Source organism: Chiloscyllium plagiosum, chromosome 10 (assembly GCF_004010195.1).
Source record: "Chiloscyllium plagiosum isolate BGI_BamShark_2017 chromosome 10, ASM401019v2, whole genome shotgun sequence".
Taxonomy (NCBI): domain Eukaryota; kingdom Metazoa; phylum Chordata; class Chondrichthyes; order Orectolobiformes; family Hemiscylliidae; genus Chiloscyllium; species Chiloscyllium plagiosum.
In genome coordinates, this window is record NC_057719.1 from 95,748,717 (window position 1) to 95,765,476 (window position 16,760).

The following is a 16,760-nucleotide window of genomic DNA, read 5'->3' on the forward strand; positions in this document are numbered from 1 at the left end:
TGGAGTTAATCACCCTGGATGAAGTTAAAAATCACACAACACCAGGTTACAGTGCAATAGGTTTAATTGGAAGCACTAGCTTTCAGGGCACTGCTCCTGCACGGTCCCTGGGTCAAAACTTGGAATTCCCTCCCTAACAGCTTTGTGGATTTTTTTTTAACAACCCAAGGACTGCAGCAGTTTAAGAATACCAGTTACTATCACCCTCTCTGGTCAAATTAGAGATGGGTAATAAATGCTGGCCTAGCTAGTGACACCCACATCCTGTGAATGTAAGAAAATCATTCAAAAAGGAATTAGATAACCATTTGTCAAAAAACTTCATACCTTCTGTTAGTTTAATGCACAAGATATCAACAAATTCTGATAAAAGCCTTGTAGATAGATGTGTGCAAATCTTCCATCAGTGCAGAGATTGAAAACCTTCAGACAGAACATCACAATCACACTTTACTGGAGGGAAGAAGCTTTAATTATTGTAGTTTTAGTACTACAGACTGTGAATGACAATTGTAACTCACTAACTTTAAATTATATCCATTTCACAATCACTCTGAAACCTTTTTATATTTTCCCTATTTCTCTTTTCCTGATAGTATTAAAAATGGTTAAACATAAAGCATTTTCCTCATGCCATGACATTTTTCCCTGTGTCGGCCACGTGGATAAATATTGGACAATTAAATCATCTTCCTTCCTCAAAAATTATAACCCATCTCCTAAACAATAACTGAAATTGTAATTAGAAATTTCTTTGTTATCAAATAGATTTCTCCAGATGTAAGTATACTGTTCAAATGTATGGCATATATTGCAATCATTTTTTATTACATGGGATTATGTGTTTGAAAAACAAAAATGTTTCTTATATAGTGTATTATTAAAATTTAAATCTTTGCTAAAAATTTGTAACAATGATAGTAACATCTGAAAACCATGGACACTATTTTCTAACATTGATTACACACTGAGGGCTACAATGCAGTACGAGTGTTGGGCAGAACAAATGGCAATTACCTTTGAAACAGTCCTATTCCATTGCCGTGACTTGAAAGTCATAAAATCAATGTGGCACACATGCAGGCCATCTACCCCATCAAATCCATCCAAACTTTCCAAAAGCACATCAGCTAGTGCCACTCCCCATTCTATCACTGTAATACTGAAAATTTATTTCATTCAAACACATACCCACTTTTCTTGTTCTTTTTAAGACCTCTCCCTCCACCACCCTGGTAGTAGGAGTTCCAAGTCATCAGCACTCTCAAAAAACATTCTTCCTCGTTAGCCCTGCCTTGTCTGTCAGAAATCCCACTGACGTGTACATGGATTCTCCTTAGCACTTCTGGTGAAGTTACAGTGGCAGCATCAGCACAGTTCCAAGGAAATTCCCAACTTATTATTCCAGTTTAATATGATAACAATATAGATATTCGATACTTCAACAGACAATACCAGATATACTGGTAAACCACCAACTTCAGTGATATTAAATAAATGTTAAAAATAAATGAAGTTTTTTGGATTTTCAAAATAATAAATGAAACCATTATGACAGTGTAAATAAACAGCTCAAAGAATTCCGATGAATTACTTCTGATTCTATTAATTCCAAGTTGAAATTAAGTTAGGCACATTATTGGATATCTGTCATGTTGTCCAGTTTATCTCTTTGCACTTCATGAAACATCTGAATGAAAAAAGAAAAATAACTTTAAAGACTTTACCTTTCAAAAAGACAAATAATTCAGATCTAATAAATGTCAATGACACATACTAAACTTTGTTTGCATTTAAATCCTAAATGTTATTAACTATGAAGAAATTCAAATGGTATATCTTCAGTACAATAACAAATTCAATTGCATAAAAACATGTGCTGAACTAGGTTTCCTCAATTAAAAATCACGCAACACCAGGTTGCTTCCAATTAAACCTGTTGGACTATAACCTGGTGTTGTGTGATTTTTAACTTTGTACACCCCAATCCAACACCGGCATCTCCGAATCGTTTCCTCAATTGAACACAATTGTTAAGAGAAATAAGGGTATAGTTGAATGACTTGAGTTATGGTGTAGGTGGGAAGATTTCCAATACATGGGCATTAGAACCAATCCTAGGATAAAATACATCTTTCAAAATGAACAGTTGGCACCTCAGTAGGATGGGGATCTCATAGCAACGTTCTCTAGTTTGTTTGGGAGGTCCTAAACTAACATAAAATGGGTGTATCCTGTATGTCCTAACATACAGGACATACAAACAAACATACAGATTAGGAGCAGAATTAGGCCTTACAAGCACTGAGCTTGTTCCACCAATTAATAAGATCATGGCTGATCTGATAGTGGCATCAACCCCAAATTCCTACCTATCTCAAATAATTATCAACTCTCCTGTTAGTTATGAATCTCTCTACTTCTGCCTTAGAGAAATATTCAGTGACTGCCTCCACCACTCCCTGCAAAGACAGAAACTCCTAGCTTTCTAAGAGATAAAAATTTTTCTTGTTTCCATCCGAAATAGGAAACTCCTTGTTTTTAAACTGTATCCCCCAATTCTGGCTTCCTTTACAAAGCAAAACCACCTTTAAACATCCAGAGGTGTTTGTCATTAGGGCAGCATGGTAGCTCAGCGGTTAGCACTGCTGTTTCACAGCGTGATGGACCCCAATTCGATTCCAGCCTCGGGTGACTTTCTGTGTGAAGATTGCACATTCTCCCTGTGTCTGTGTGGGTATCCTCCGGGTGCTCTGGTTTCCTCCCACAATCCAAAGATGTGCAGGTTAGGTGAATTGGCTGTGCTAAACTGCCTGTAGTGTTCAGGTATGTATAACTTGGTGCATAGTCAGGGGTCAATATAGGGTAGAGGGAAAAGGTTTGGGTGGGTTATTCTTTGGAGGGTCGATGTGGACTTGTTGGGCCAAAGGGCCTGTTCCCACATTGTAGGGATTCTTTGATTCTACATATAAAGGTGAATACTTCAAATGAAAACTAGGCCAAATATAATTAGTTTTCGAATTCAATAAAATCTGGAAGAACTGACTTAATTCCAACCATGTAGCCACTGTCAATTATTGTAAAATCCTATCAGGTTCACTATTGTTCTTCAGGGAAGGTATTCTGCCACCCTGATGAAGGGCTTATGCCCGAAACATCTCTCCTGCTCCTCGAATGCTGCCTGAACTGTGCTTTTCCAGCGCCACACTTTTTGATCCTGCCATCCTTACACAGTCTGACCTACGTGTGACTCCAATGTGGGTAGCTCTCACCATCTGGGCAAATAGGGAAGACCGATTAATGCTGGCCTAGCTGAAAATGCCTACCTCATGAATGAATGATAAAAGGATTACAAACGGAGAACAAATGAGTATTCTGCATTGGTGATCACTAAGGAAGAGAATGTTGAATTCTAATGATAAAATATAGCAGAAGCAGACAGTGTGTAGCTAATGGATGGTTTGAACATTCTAGTGCAAAATAAATTGAAAAGGCTGGTAATGCTCAGAGTGGGCAAGTCTCCTGGTCCAGATTGCTGTATTCTAGAACGTTTAAGGGAGTGGGGATTGGGAAAACCAAAATCTTCTAACATTCACTCGATGTCAGGGAAGAGTGAGAGGATTGGAGAATGGCAAATGTGACATTCTTATTCTAGGAGGACTGCAAGGACACATTTAGAAATGACAGTGTAATATTACTGGCAATGTTTTAGAAACCATGATAGGATGAAAAAAAACGTGGAGACACTTGATTTCATTAAATGAGAACCAGCACAGCTTGGTAAAAGGCTTGAATAATCTAACTCTTGTATGTTGCCTATACAGATTTTAAAAATGTTTTGATAAGGTAACAATATCTGAAAGGCTGGTTAACAAAACTGAGGCTCTCAGAATAGGAGGGTCAGCCTCAGCCTGGAGTTTTAAAAAAAATGGCTCAAGAACAGAGACTAGCAAGTGGTAAATTGTTAATTTTTAGACTGAGGGATGATAGGATGTGGTCTTCCTGAATGCTCAGTGCTAAGATCATTGCTCTTCTGATTTATATAAATGATTTGGATATTGGAATTGCAACAGGATTCTTGGTTTGTAGAGCTTGATTTGAGAAATATGAAGGTGCCTGATTGTGGGGCTGACAAGAAAGCAGAGTCACCATGTATACACAGGGATTAAAACTGTTAAAACCACAGGATGAAACCTCCTCATTTTTGGACAGTGAGGAAAGAAAATTTGGCTGGTGTTAGGCTTCATTGAGAGGAAGACTTTGACCCAGCCTCAGAAGATGCAAATGGGAAACTAATGATCTGTTGTGTGGCATGCAACAAGACTCAGGTGATCAGATTTTGAGATGAGAGGGGTTCAGATGCAATTGAGAAAAGTTGAGTACAAAGGCTGGATCTGGCAAAGGAGCTGGAGTTTTACTGAGGAAATTCAGAGTTTTGAGGGATGAAATTACTGCCATACCTGTTGAATGAGACACTTGAGAAAACTTGAAAAATCTTTCTTTGTTGCATCAACTATTTAAATGTTTAATTTATTATTTATATTGTACACAAAATACCTGTGATTTCATGTTTAATTAACATTAATTATGGTTTGATTGTTAAAGACTAGATGCTACAGAAGTGAAATATTGTTGCTTAGCTGTCAATCTGACATTTCATACTTTTCATTAGCTGTTCTCCATAAGGATCATAACAGAATATAATTTCAAAGTTTGTCAATGATGCCAAACTGAGAGGTGTGGTAAACAACAGCAACAGAATGGGGATACATTTGGCAGATGCAATTTAAGATAAAGTAATACATTTGGGAGAAAAATGAGGGAGAGACAATATAAATTTAAAGAGACATCGGACCCAAAACATTAACTCCGATTTCTCTTCACGGATGCTGCCAGACCTGCTGAGCTTTTCCAGCAACTTCTGTTTTTGTTTGTGATAGATTTAAAGGGACTATTCTAAAGACTCAGCAGGGATATAGGTATCTGGGTGCACATGCACTGACATTTGAAACTGGATGACATATTGAACTGAATGTTCTGGAGCTTGTGAAAGTGGGATATGAGGCAGAAGAGCCATTACATGTGGAGGATTGGCAGAGTGGTGGACTGTTTGTCACTTTCTCACCCCCACAGCACTCTGCCAGCAGCTGAGAAACTGAAAGGATGGACCTCCAGCCTAGAGGCTAATTGTAGTATTGGGGGGTCAATTAAGGGTCTCTTGCAGTATTTTACTAGCAGTATGTGAGCTCTTGTCACATGGGGAGATCACCTGGCAAATCCTGGCAGATTCCCTGCAGATTCACAGCCAACCTGACAGGATCTGCCCGATTGACCCCAGTGACCCTGACCTCAAATACCATGCAGCGAGGGCAGTGCCATTATACATCCTGTTTGCTGGATACCAACCCAGTTATAGGCACCACTTCCAATGCCACAGCTGGGGTCTGAAGTACTACTGGCACTTTCTGATTCCTTTTCATTCCAGAAAGGATAAAAAGGTCCTGGACTTGCCAACATATTAGCTATTTCAGAGCCTGAAATGTGGCTGAGTTGGACCATCATTTGGGCCAGCACTACCCTGTACTCCAAACAATCCACCTAAATGAGAGAGAAATTAACAAAGCCTATGAGAACTTGAGCATCATAAATAGAGATATTGTATGCAAGAACAGTTAAGTGATTCTACATGTGTTTTATTCACTCGTAGGCACAGCTAACTGGGACAGTATTTATCACCTATCCCTAATTGCCCTTGAGAAGATGGTGGTAACCTATCTTCTTGAATTGCTGCTGTCCATTTGATTTAGGTAGACTCGCAATGCCATTAGGGAGGGAATTCCAGAATTTTGACCCAGTTACATTGAAGGAACAGCGATATATTTCCAAGTCAGGATGGTGAGTGGCTTGGAAGAGAGCTTACAGGAGGTGGTACCCCCATTATCTGCTGCTCTTGTCCTTCTAGATGGAGGTGGTCATGGATTTGGAAGGTGTTGTCTGAGGATCTTTGGTGATTTTCTGCAGTACATCTTATACATAGCATGCACTGCTGCTAATGAGTGTCTTGATAGAGGGAGTGAATGTTTGTAGTTCTGGTGCCAATCTACCAGGTTGCTTTGTCCTGGATGGTGTCAAGCTTCTTGAGTGTTGTTGGAGCTGCACCCATCCAGACAGGTAGGGAGTATTCTATCAGACTCCTGACTTGTCCCTTTAGATGGTGAATAGGTTTTAGGCATTTAGGAATTGAGTTACTCACTGCGGTATTCTTAGCTTCTGACCTGTGTTCTGAAGAAAGGTCACTGGACCCAAAACTTTTACTCTGCTTTCTCTGCACAGATGGTGCCAGACCTGCTGTGTTTATGATTTGTTTTCAGATTTCCAGCATTTTTTATTTATTCCTACTGTTTTCTGGTCACTAACCAATTTTCTATCCATCTCAATATACTATACTCAATCCTATGCACTTTAATCTTACACATTAATCTTTTATGTGGAGACTTTATGAAAGCCTTCTGAAAATTCAAGTAAACCACGTCCACTGGCTCCCTTTCATCAACTCTACTAGTTCCAGCCTCACAGACTTCCAGTAGATTTCCCTTTCATAATCCATGCTGCCTCTGTCTGATCCTGGTCTTGCTATTTCTGCTCTATTATCTTTCATAATGGGCTTAAGTATTTTCCCCATTACTGACATTAGAATGATTGGTATATACTTTCTGGTATTCTCTCCAACTCCTTTTTTAAATAGCAGAGCTAGATTACAATCTGTAGGAAACATTCCAGAGCCTATAGAACCTTGGAAGTGACCATCACTATTACTAGGGCCAATGTCTTAGGTACTCTGGGATATAGATTATCAGGCCATGAAGATTTATGGCCTTTAATCCCATCAATTTCCGTAACATCATTTTCGATAAAAACTGATGTCCTTCAGTTCCTTTCTTTCTCTCAAACCTGTGTCCCCAGCATTTCTGGTATTGGCACTGGTACTTGTATTTAACAGCCATACAAAAAAAACCAACGGTAGATCATGGAAGATCAGCTTCCTACATGGTGTGGGCCTGCCTCACCATGAGTAATAAACTGGCTAAGGAGGATAAGGCCCTCAAGTTAAGAGTCCAAGGGAGTACCAACCATACCATTCCTGCCCCACCTCTTAGAATTTCAGAAATGTCAGGGGTGGGCAGGTATGCAACAGAGAAGCTACCTGGTGATTTTATGTGCCTGCTCTGCCCTCAAACCTGCTGACAGAAGAGCATATGGACCAGTTCCTGACTTCACATTGTGACAACATATTTAATGGACCAGTAAAGGTGGATCTCTAATCTAGGCTGAGCTGCCTGTTGTCAATAATTGCAAACAATAAGAGTTTTAATTATTCGTTTTTCTCTACAAAATGGAAAATAAATCAAATCATGATGGCTTCACCAACTCATATCAGCTGCAATATTCTTCAAAGTGATAATTAATTTTGGACTGGGATTATTTTCAAGATTTCCCATTTGTGCTATCAAGCTGACTAGCCATAGTCACTGGATTTATATCTTTTTTTTTGAACAACGGTGCAATATTTGTAATCCTCTAGTCTTCCAAACCACTTCATACCAAAAGGAGATTTGGAAGATTCTGGTTAGAAGATGCATTATTTGCACGTTTCTCCCCTCAACAATCTAGACTGGATAGTTTTCTAGTGTGAACATTGCCAAACAGTACAGTTCTTCCTCTTTATCTATTTTTACCAGACTCCGTTTCACTACTAATTCCTCCTTGACTGTAAAATTGGCAGAATCTTTTACTTTAGTGATGACAGATGCAAAGTACTGTTTATGTCCCTCAACCATGATCTCTTTCTCCATAAAATCTCTTTATTCTTAAATAAGGATCTCCTTAAGATCCTTAAATAGCCCAATTGGTTTCTCCAATTTCTTCTAAACTTAGAAGCTACCAGATTAGTTTGAAAAGACATCTGTAATGTTAGTAATTATTTTATCTTTAATAAACTGTAAAAAAAAAGTCAATACAGAGAGCCTGAAATCTTACCATAATGCTTCTGACAAAGTTGTGCAATTTTGTCACTAAAGCATCCGCCAAGCTCCACCATGTTGCACACCTCCAGAATTTTGCTCAAAGTACATGAAATCCTGTGGTAAAGAAATATCAGAAAAAAATGTTTGCAACATATTATAAAGATCTCAGTCACTAACATCAAAATTAAATCTCCCAGATGACTTGAAAGGAAAGATTTGTATGAATTCGGAAGATCTGGACTTGAGTATACACAACATAATTTCTAAAGGCAAATTGGAATGTTGGATTTAAAAACAAAGGAAATGGACACATGTGCAAGAAGGGCTGAAGAAGGGCTTATGCCCGAAACGTCGATTCTCCTGCTCCTTGGATGCTGCCTGACCTGCTGCGCTTTTCCAGCAACACATTTTTCAGCACATGTGCAAGGAAGCTGAACTTCATCTTTATGAAATAATTTATGTTAGGTTCTTGTTGGATTATTGTGACCGTTTCTGAGTATCATACATTTGAAATGTGACAATCCTGTAGACAGCATAGACAGAATATTAACCAGAAAGGAACCAAGGGCACAGAACTTCTTTGTGGAAAGAACAATGTATCTGGAATTGTTCTCTTTAGAGCAAAATAAACTTTAGGGAAAGACCTTTTAAATCATAAATGGTTGTGATAGTTTCACCCACTTCCTCACAATATTTTCACTGGCAGAATAGTTGGTAACCAGAGGGCTGTGGTAATTTGCTCTTTTCCCACAGGCGGCATGAGGAAAAACAATTTAAATAAAAGGTATTATGATGATCTCCAGAATACTGCCTGAGTGGATGGGAAATGCAGATTCAAACTTAACTTTCAAAAGGCAGGCAGAATATTTGAAGGAGAAAAGGTTTTAGGGCTATGGAAGAAAAGCAAGAGAGCAGGACTAACCAGATTACACTTTCAAGGACCGACCACTGACATGACGGGCCGAATGGCCTCCATTTTGTGTTGTTTAATTCTTTGATTCTACAAGGCTCTCTGCAGCTCCTGCTGAAATTGGCAGAAGGTGGGTCAGCAGTGGAATCCACTGGTATCAACGACTGAGAGCAAGTCAATTCATTCTAGACAAACTGACAATTATTGCATAAATAATGTACAACATTTGGAGATTTCAGTACAGCAGGCATTAAGTGTACTGACATTACAAACTAAAATGGAGCCATCTGCCATAACACTAGACAACCCCACTGGCATCAAAATCCTGCATTGCAAATTATATTTGTTGTTTAAATTCATGACTCCATGACTGCAAAAATGCTTCCAATGTTGCTACCTACCAGCGTCTGACTGGTCAGCCACTTTCTGGATTAGTGGTGCTGGAAGAGCACAGCAGTTCAGGCAGCATCTGAGGAGCAGTAAAATCAACATTTCGGGCAAAAGCTCTTAATCAGGAATAACTTTTATTCCTGATGAAGGGCTTTTGCCCGAAACGTCGATTTTACTGCTCCTCAGATGCTGCCTGAACTGCTGTGCTTTTCCAGCACCACTAATCCAGAATCTGGTTTCCAGCATCTGCAGTCATTGTTTTTACCTGGTCAGCCACTTTACTTACCTACCATGCGTAGAACAAATTCTCAGGAGAAACTAATTGTAATCATTTCAAGAGGCCTAGTCCAGTTGTCATTTCAGCATTCTAGTTACTTTTCAGGACTTGTTACTATCTATTTTTGAGGCTGTAACTGTAGTGATTGTAACAAGGTCAGCCAGGAAGACCTCTTAGAATAAGAGTTCCCCAATTGTGGCTGACAGATATAAACAGGAGTTTCAGGGGTTCTCTTCACTCAGAGCTGGTTCTGAGGGACCCAGACTAGTGTCAAGGAATCTCCATTTGGAAATATGAAAGGCATGGTGATGGGATACCAGCCTCCGTGGAGTTATTTCAGTGATGATGAGAGAAAGAAAATACACTCCTGAAGAAATTTGCTTGTGACAGTCATTTTGGAACTGGGGTAAGTATTTCTGGCATCATGCCATTAGTTGGGAAACTTGACTCGGTTGAACCTGCTGTTGAGGACTGGGCTCAGAATGTGGAAACTATGCATTTTTTTTCTGGGCAAATGACATTGGGGCAGATGAAAACCAATGAGTAATTCTCCTGATAGCTCGTGGACCTACAGCTTTTTCAGTTATTAGGATCCTGAAAAGTTTCCTGAGGCACCAGATACTAAAACCTTTCAAGAGTTAATGGATTTAGTTCAGGAACATTACAATTCCAAGCCTCCTCTAATTCTGAGATGCTATTGCATTTATTCGGTATTTGAGAACCAGAGGAACCATGTCAGGATTTTTTAAGGCAATAGAGGCATGTGACTGCTTTAATTCATGAGATGCCAAGAGACTGTTGGTGTGTAGGATTAATTATGTAACTATGCAGAAGCACCTACCAGCTGAAGCCCCAACTGGACTTCAAACAGGCACTACAATTGGCTTTGTCATTAGAAAATGCAGCAAGTGGAGCATAGGAGTTATAGAGTATGGAAGTAGACACCATTGGCAACCCAACTGAGCTTGAAGAACAACTCGAGTGAAGATAATTGCATTGCCTCAGTCAGGGCATATCCTGAACAGAGGGACTCTAGGTCAGCCACCAGCAAAACCCCAAAATAAAGTCAAGTCTCGGCCAAACAGTTAACATTTTCTTTAGGATCCAGGCCAGCAAATCATTGTAGTTGCTGCCGGTCTACTAAAGAAATCCTATGAGTCCTAAACTGAGTTAGAGAACTCGTAGGCTAGTATTCAGGAGATGCACACTAAATCTGGTTTGGAACAGTTAGATTGTTTTGCAACATCCAAATCAAAACCAATCAAAATAAATATCTAGTTAAATGGTCACCTGGTTCTAGTGGAGGTTGACACTGGCGTGGCTGTATCAGTGATCACAGAAACAGTCTTTAACAAAATTCACTCTGAACTCCATCCTTTTAAGTTTACCTAAGATCTTGGTTAGATTGAGAACCTGTAACAGGGAACTTTTACAGATTAAGGGTACAACCTTGGTTCCAGTCTCATGTGAAAAGCAGCAGGTTTGGTTACCATTGATTGTAGTAAAAGGCCCACACTCAAGTTTGATTAGATTAGATTCCCTACAGTGTGGAAACAGAACCTTCGGCCCAACCAGACCATACCGGCCCTCTGAAGAATAGCCCACCCAGACCCATTTCCCTTTGACTGATGCACGGGCAATTTAGCATGGCCAATTCACCTGATGTGCACATCTTTGGACTGTGGGAGGAAACCGGAGCACCCGGAGGAAACCCACGCAGACAAGGGGAGAATGTGCAAACTCCACACAGACAGTTGGCCCGAGGCTGGAATCGAAACTGGAACCCTGGTGCTGTGAGGCAGCAGTGCTAACCACTGAGCCACTGTGCTACCCTTGATGGGGTGAAATTGGTAGAGAAAGATTTATCTTGATTAGATCAAATTTTTTGATTAGAAAATAGCTACCTGAGTGACGTCCCAATTAAATACCCAGAAGCCTTTCAGGAAGGTCTAAGGACTATGAAAAGACCAAGGCCACCATGCATATTGCCCAGGACGCAATTCCATGCTTCTGCAAAGCTCGCCCAGTGCCATTTGCCTCATATACAAGAGCAGAGGCAGAAACCAGGAGGCTGGAAAGCAAAGGATTCATCAAACCAGTACAGTTTATAGAATGGTCACGAAATTCCCCAGGTTGGTTTGCCTTTGTGGGAATTTTAAACAAATGGTAAACTGCTTTATGCAGCTGGATAAATACACAATCCCTTGAATAGAGGATTGACATGCAAAGCAGGCTGGGGGTTTGTCCTTCATGGAGCTTATCTACAATTGCAGTTAGACAAAGATTCCCAGAAGTATGCTATAATCAATACCCATAAAGGCTTGTACCAATATATGAGACTGTCATTTGGGTACCATCAGCTGGTGTCATTTTCCAGCGGACAATGGTGACCATTTTACGAGGTCTACCCCAGGTCATCACTTATCTGGATGATGTTGTATTAATTGTGAAGATTAATTAAGAGCATTTGCAGAATTTGGATATGTTGCTTAAATATTTCTCCAAAGTGGGCATCTGCCTTAGATGGGAAAAATATGAATTCCAGGCACCCTATATGACCTACTTGGGCTGCAGAGTCAACAAGACCAAATTACACCCGTTGGAAGATAAAATGAGGGAATCAAAGATGCCACGGCTCCCTCGTCTATACCAGAGCTTAGATTTTTCCTTAGATTGATTAATTATTACGGAAGGTTCGTACGTAACCTGGCCTCCATTTGCTATTGGAAAAGGGTCAGTCTTGGAAGGGTCTCATAGCTAAGGCATAGCTTTTAGGGAAGTGAAGAAGTAGCTATCACCATCTAAGGTGTTGGCCCACTATGATTCCACGCGAGATCCGGTGCTGATGTGTGATGCCTCCCTGTATGGTATTGGCATACTGTAGGGTCACAGGTTGATCCCTTTGGAGAGGAACACTCGATAATGTATGCTGATTTTAGCTGATGCAGAGCACAAATACACCCAGATAAAGAAAGAAAGTTTGTTGTGAGAAAGTTCCATCAATACTTTGACAGATATAAATGTGTAATAGTAATGGACCATAAACCCCTGCTAGGGATACTCAAAGAGGACAAGGCTGCACCACCCATAGCTTCTGGTTGAAATTAGCAGTGTGCTCTCATTCTAAGTAAGTACAATTACAATTTGGAACACCATCTGGGATGCCAAGTAGCAAATATGGATGCCTTGAGCCACCTCCCCCCAGAGGTGCCGCCATTAGAACAGCTCATTCTGCTTTTAAATTTTCAGGATACTCTTCTAGTCAGTGCTGACAATATCGGATTGTGGACACAAAAAGATTCTATCCAGGAAAAACTGAAACATCTGGTGGTGATGAGGAAAACAAAAGGGCCATCACAACCAGAATTGAATTTTTTCTGGACCCAGTGAGACCAGATAACTGAAGAGGACGGCATTTTAGTTTGGGTAGCAAGAGTAATTTTCTCGAGCAAAGGTCACCACCAAGTACTGGCTGAACTCCACCAGGGTCCACGCCCCCCCCCCCCCACAACCCACCCTCCCGTCCTGGCACCTTCCCCTGTCACCGCGGGAACTGCAAAACCTGCGCCCACACCTCTTCCCTCACCTCCATCCAAGGTCCCAAAGGAGCCTTCCACATCCATCAAAGTTTGACCTGCACATCCACCAATATTATTTATTGTATCCGTTGATCCCGATGTGGTCTCCTTTACATTGGGGAGACAGGACGCCTCCTAGCAGAGCGCTTTAGGGAACATCTCTGGGACACCTGCACCAATCAACCACACCGCCTTGTGGCCCAACATTTCAACTCCCCCTCCCACTCTGCCGAGGACATGGAGGCCCTGGGCCTCGTTCACCGCCGCTCTCTCACCACCAGACGCCTGGAGGAAGAACGCCTCATCTTCCGCCTCGGAATACTTCAACCCCAGGGCATTAATCTGGATTTCACCAGTTTCCTCATTTCCCTTTCCCCCACCTCACCCCAACTCCAAACTTCTAGCACAGCACTGTCCCCATGATCTGTCCTACCTGCCTATCTTCCTTCCCATCTATCCATTCCACCCTCCTCTCTGACCTATCACCTTCATCCCCATCCCCACTCACCTATTTGTACTCTACGCTACTTTCTCCCCACCCCCACCCTCCTCTCATTTATCTCTTCACCCTGCAGGCACTCTGCCTCTATTCCTGATACAGGGCTTTTGCCCGAAACGTCAATTTTCCTGTTCCTCGGATGCTGCCTGACCTGCTGTGCTTTTCCAGCACCACTCTAATCTAGACTCTGGTTTCCAGCATCAGCAGCCCTTGTTTTTACCTAGGGGTTTCCAAAATGAAGACGTTGGCAAGCAGTTATATCTGGTGTCCAGGATTGGATGCAAACATAGCCACATTGATGAGGCAGTGTCCAAAGTGCGTGCAACCCAAAAATTACCACCAGCAACTCCCTCACACTCGTGGGAATGGCTGAACAAACCCTGTACTCAGTTACCTGCCGACCCTGTGGACCCTTTTGTTGGCTCAACATTCTTAGTGATTGTGCACACAGAAATTATCTCCTCATCTCTGTCTTAAAAGGAAGACCTCTTATTTTTAAACTAAGTCCCTTCATTTTAGTTTCCCCACAATTACCTTCTGTTTTCAAGCTACTAAGTTCACTCAGGATCTTATATGTTTCAATAAAATCACCTCTCAACTTTTAAACACCAAAGGCCACATGCTTAACCTGTGAAGTTAAAAATCACACAACACCAGGCTATAGTCCAACAGGTTTAATTGGAAGCACACTAGCTTTCGGAGCGACGCTCCTTAATCAGGTGATTGTGGAGGGCTCAATCCTGACACACAGAATTTATAGCAAAAAGTTACAGTGTGATGTAACTGAAATTATACATTGAAAAATTGATTATCTGTTAATCCTTTCATCTGTTAGAATACTATAATAGTTTCACTTCTTTCATGTGTAAACCACAAAACCTTTTTTTAAAAAGTTGCATTCTCGGGTTAGCTGTTAACAATGGTGATAGCTAGACAATATGTTGAAGGTGTTGGCCCCCTGTGTTCTCTGTCTATGACCTGATGTTTAGATTGATTATAATCTAAAAAGTGAGATAACGGAGTTTTACATGAAAGCATGCAGTTTTTGAGCAAAGTACGATGTAACCCTGCAAGAACAAATTCACCCCACTAAATATACATGTGCATGTGGGTCTTTGTGGGTTGGGGAGTGTGAGAAAGTGTATGTGTGTGTGTGTAGTGAGTGCAGAGTGTCTTAAGTCTGTGAGGGGGTGCATGTGTGAGTGTGGAAGTGTGTGTGTCTGTAAGGGTGTGTGTGGGTGTCTGTATGCGCCCGTGTGTATGTATGTGTGTATAGAAGTGTGTGTGTGTGTGTGTGTGTGTAGGAGTATCTGTGTGGGTGTATAGTGCAATGGTGGTCACATGGCGTAGTTTTTCAGCTCCTGGAAAATACTGAACAACGAAGGGTACCCTGTCGGTTGCAGCACGTGTCTGTCTCCTGAGGAGGTCATTACGGTTCCTTGCTGTGGCACGTTTGAACTGCAGTCGATGAGTTGTGCATCGTATCCTGTTCTTGTGAGGGCATCCCTGAGTATTTCCAGGTGTCTGTCACGTTCCTCCTCATCTGAGCAGATCCGGTGTATGCGCAGGGCTTGTCCACAGGGGATGGCTGTTTTAATGTGTTTTGGGTGGAAGTTGGAGAAGTGTAGCATTGTGAGGTTGTCTGTGGGTTTGTGGTAGAGTGCGGTGCTGAGGTGTCCATCCTTGATGGAGGTGCATGTTCCAAGAATGAGACAAATAGTCGAGAGTATTCCATGGTGAGTTTGATGGCGGGATCAAACTGTACCTGTGGAAGGCAGTAGAAGTCGCCTACATGAGAATTACTTGTGATGAGGGCGCGTAGGGAACTCTGAAGGACTGGATCCAAAGTTCTGATCAGTGTGTTAATTCTCGGGTGTGTTCTTTGGTCAGATCAGCTGGTAGTTGTCTGTAGTGTTCCTCTTGTTCAGTTGTCGGTACACTTCCTTGCAGTAATTTGTTCTATTCTGAATGACAATGACTCCTCCTTTATCTGCTGGTTCGATGACAATGTTGTGATTGGTTTTGAGAGCCTGGATGGCATTGCGTTGGGAACGGGTGATGCTTTGCTCTACCTTGTGAGTATGGCTGATGAATCTGGCATTTATATATTTCCTGACGGTTTGAGCATACATGTCAAGCCCAGGGCAGCGGCCCTCCGGTGGGCTCCAAGTTGACACGTTCTTTGCTGGCTCCTCTAGAGATCCGTGATGACTGTTCCAGATCATCACAACCAGGAACACTACAGGCAACTACCAGCTGATCCAACCAAAGAACACACCCGTGAATTAAACACACTGATCAGAACTTTGGATCCAGTCCTTCAGAGTTCCCGACGCGCCCTCATCACAAGTAATTCTCGTATAGGCGACTTCTACTGCCTTCCACAGGTACACAAAGCCAACACACCGGGACGTCCCATCGTATCGGGCAATGGGACCCCACGTGAGAATCTCTCTGGCTATGTGGAAGGCATCTTGAAACCTATTGTACAGGGGATCCCCAGCTTCTGTCATGACACTACGGGTTTCTTACAGAAACTCAGCACCCACGGACCAGTCGAACCGGGAACATTCCTCGTCACAATGGATGGTTCCACACTCTACACCAGCATCCCCCACAATGATGGCATCACGGCAACAGCCTCAGTACTCAACACCAACAACTGCCAGTCTCCAAACACCATCCTACAACTCATCCGCTTTATCCTTGATCACAATGTCTTCACCTTTGACAACCAGTTCTTCATCCAGACACACAGAACAGCCATGGGGACCAAATTTGCACCCCAATATGCCAACATTTTTATGCACAGATTCGAACAAGACTTCTTCTCTATGCAGGATCTCCAACCAACATTATACACCAGGTACATTGACAACATTTTCTTCCTCTGAACCCATGGCGAGGAGTAACTGATAAAACTACACAGTGACATCAACAAGTTTCATCCCACCATCAAACTCACCTTGGACTACTCTCGACTATCCGTCACATTCTTGGACACGTGCGTCTCCATCAAGGATGGACACCTCAGCACCACACTCTACTACAAACCCACAGACAACCTCAGAATGCTACACTT

The 16,760-nt window shown here is 41.7% G+C and overlaps 1 long non-coding RNA gene across 1 annotated transcript; it reads right to left on the reverse strand.

Moving 5' to 3' along the window:
* Positions 1-449: 449 nt before the first annotated feature.
* On the reverse strand, positions 450-9,364 carry LOC122553909. The gene is made up of 3 exons (XR_006312871.1): positions 8,947-9,364; positions 8,038-8,138; positions 450-1,690 (listed from the first exon to the last, which is right to left on the reverse strand). It is a non-coding gene; the product is annotated as an uncharacterized LOC122553909 (long non-coding RNA).
* Between the last annotated feature and the right edge of the window lie 7,396 nt (positions 9,365-16,760).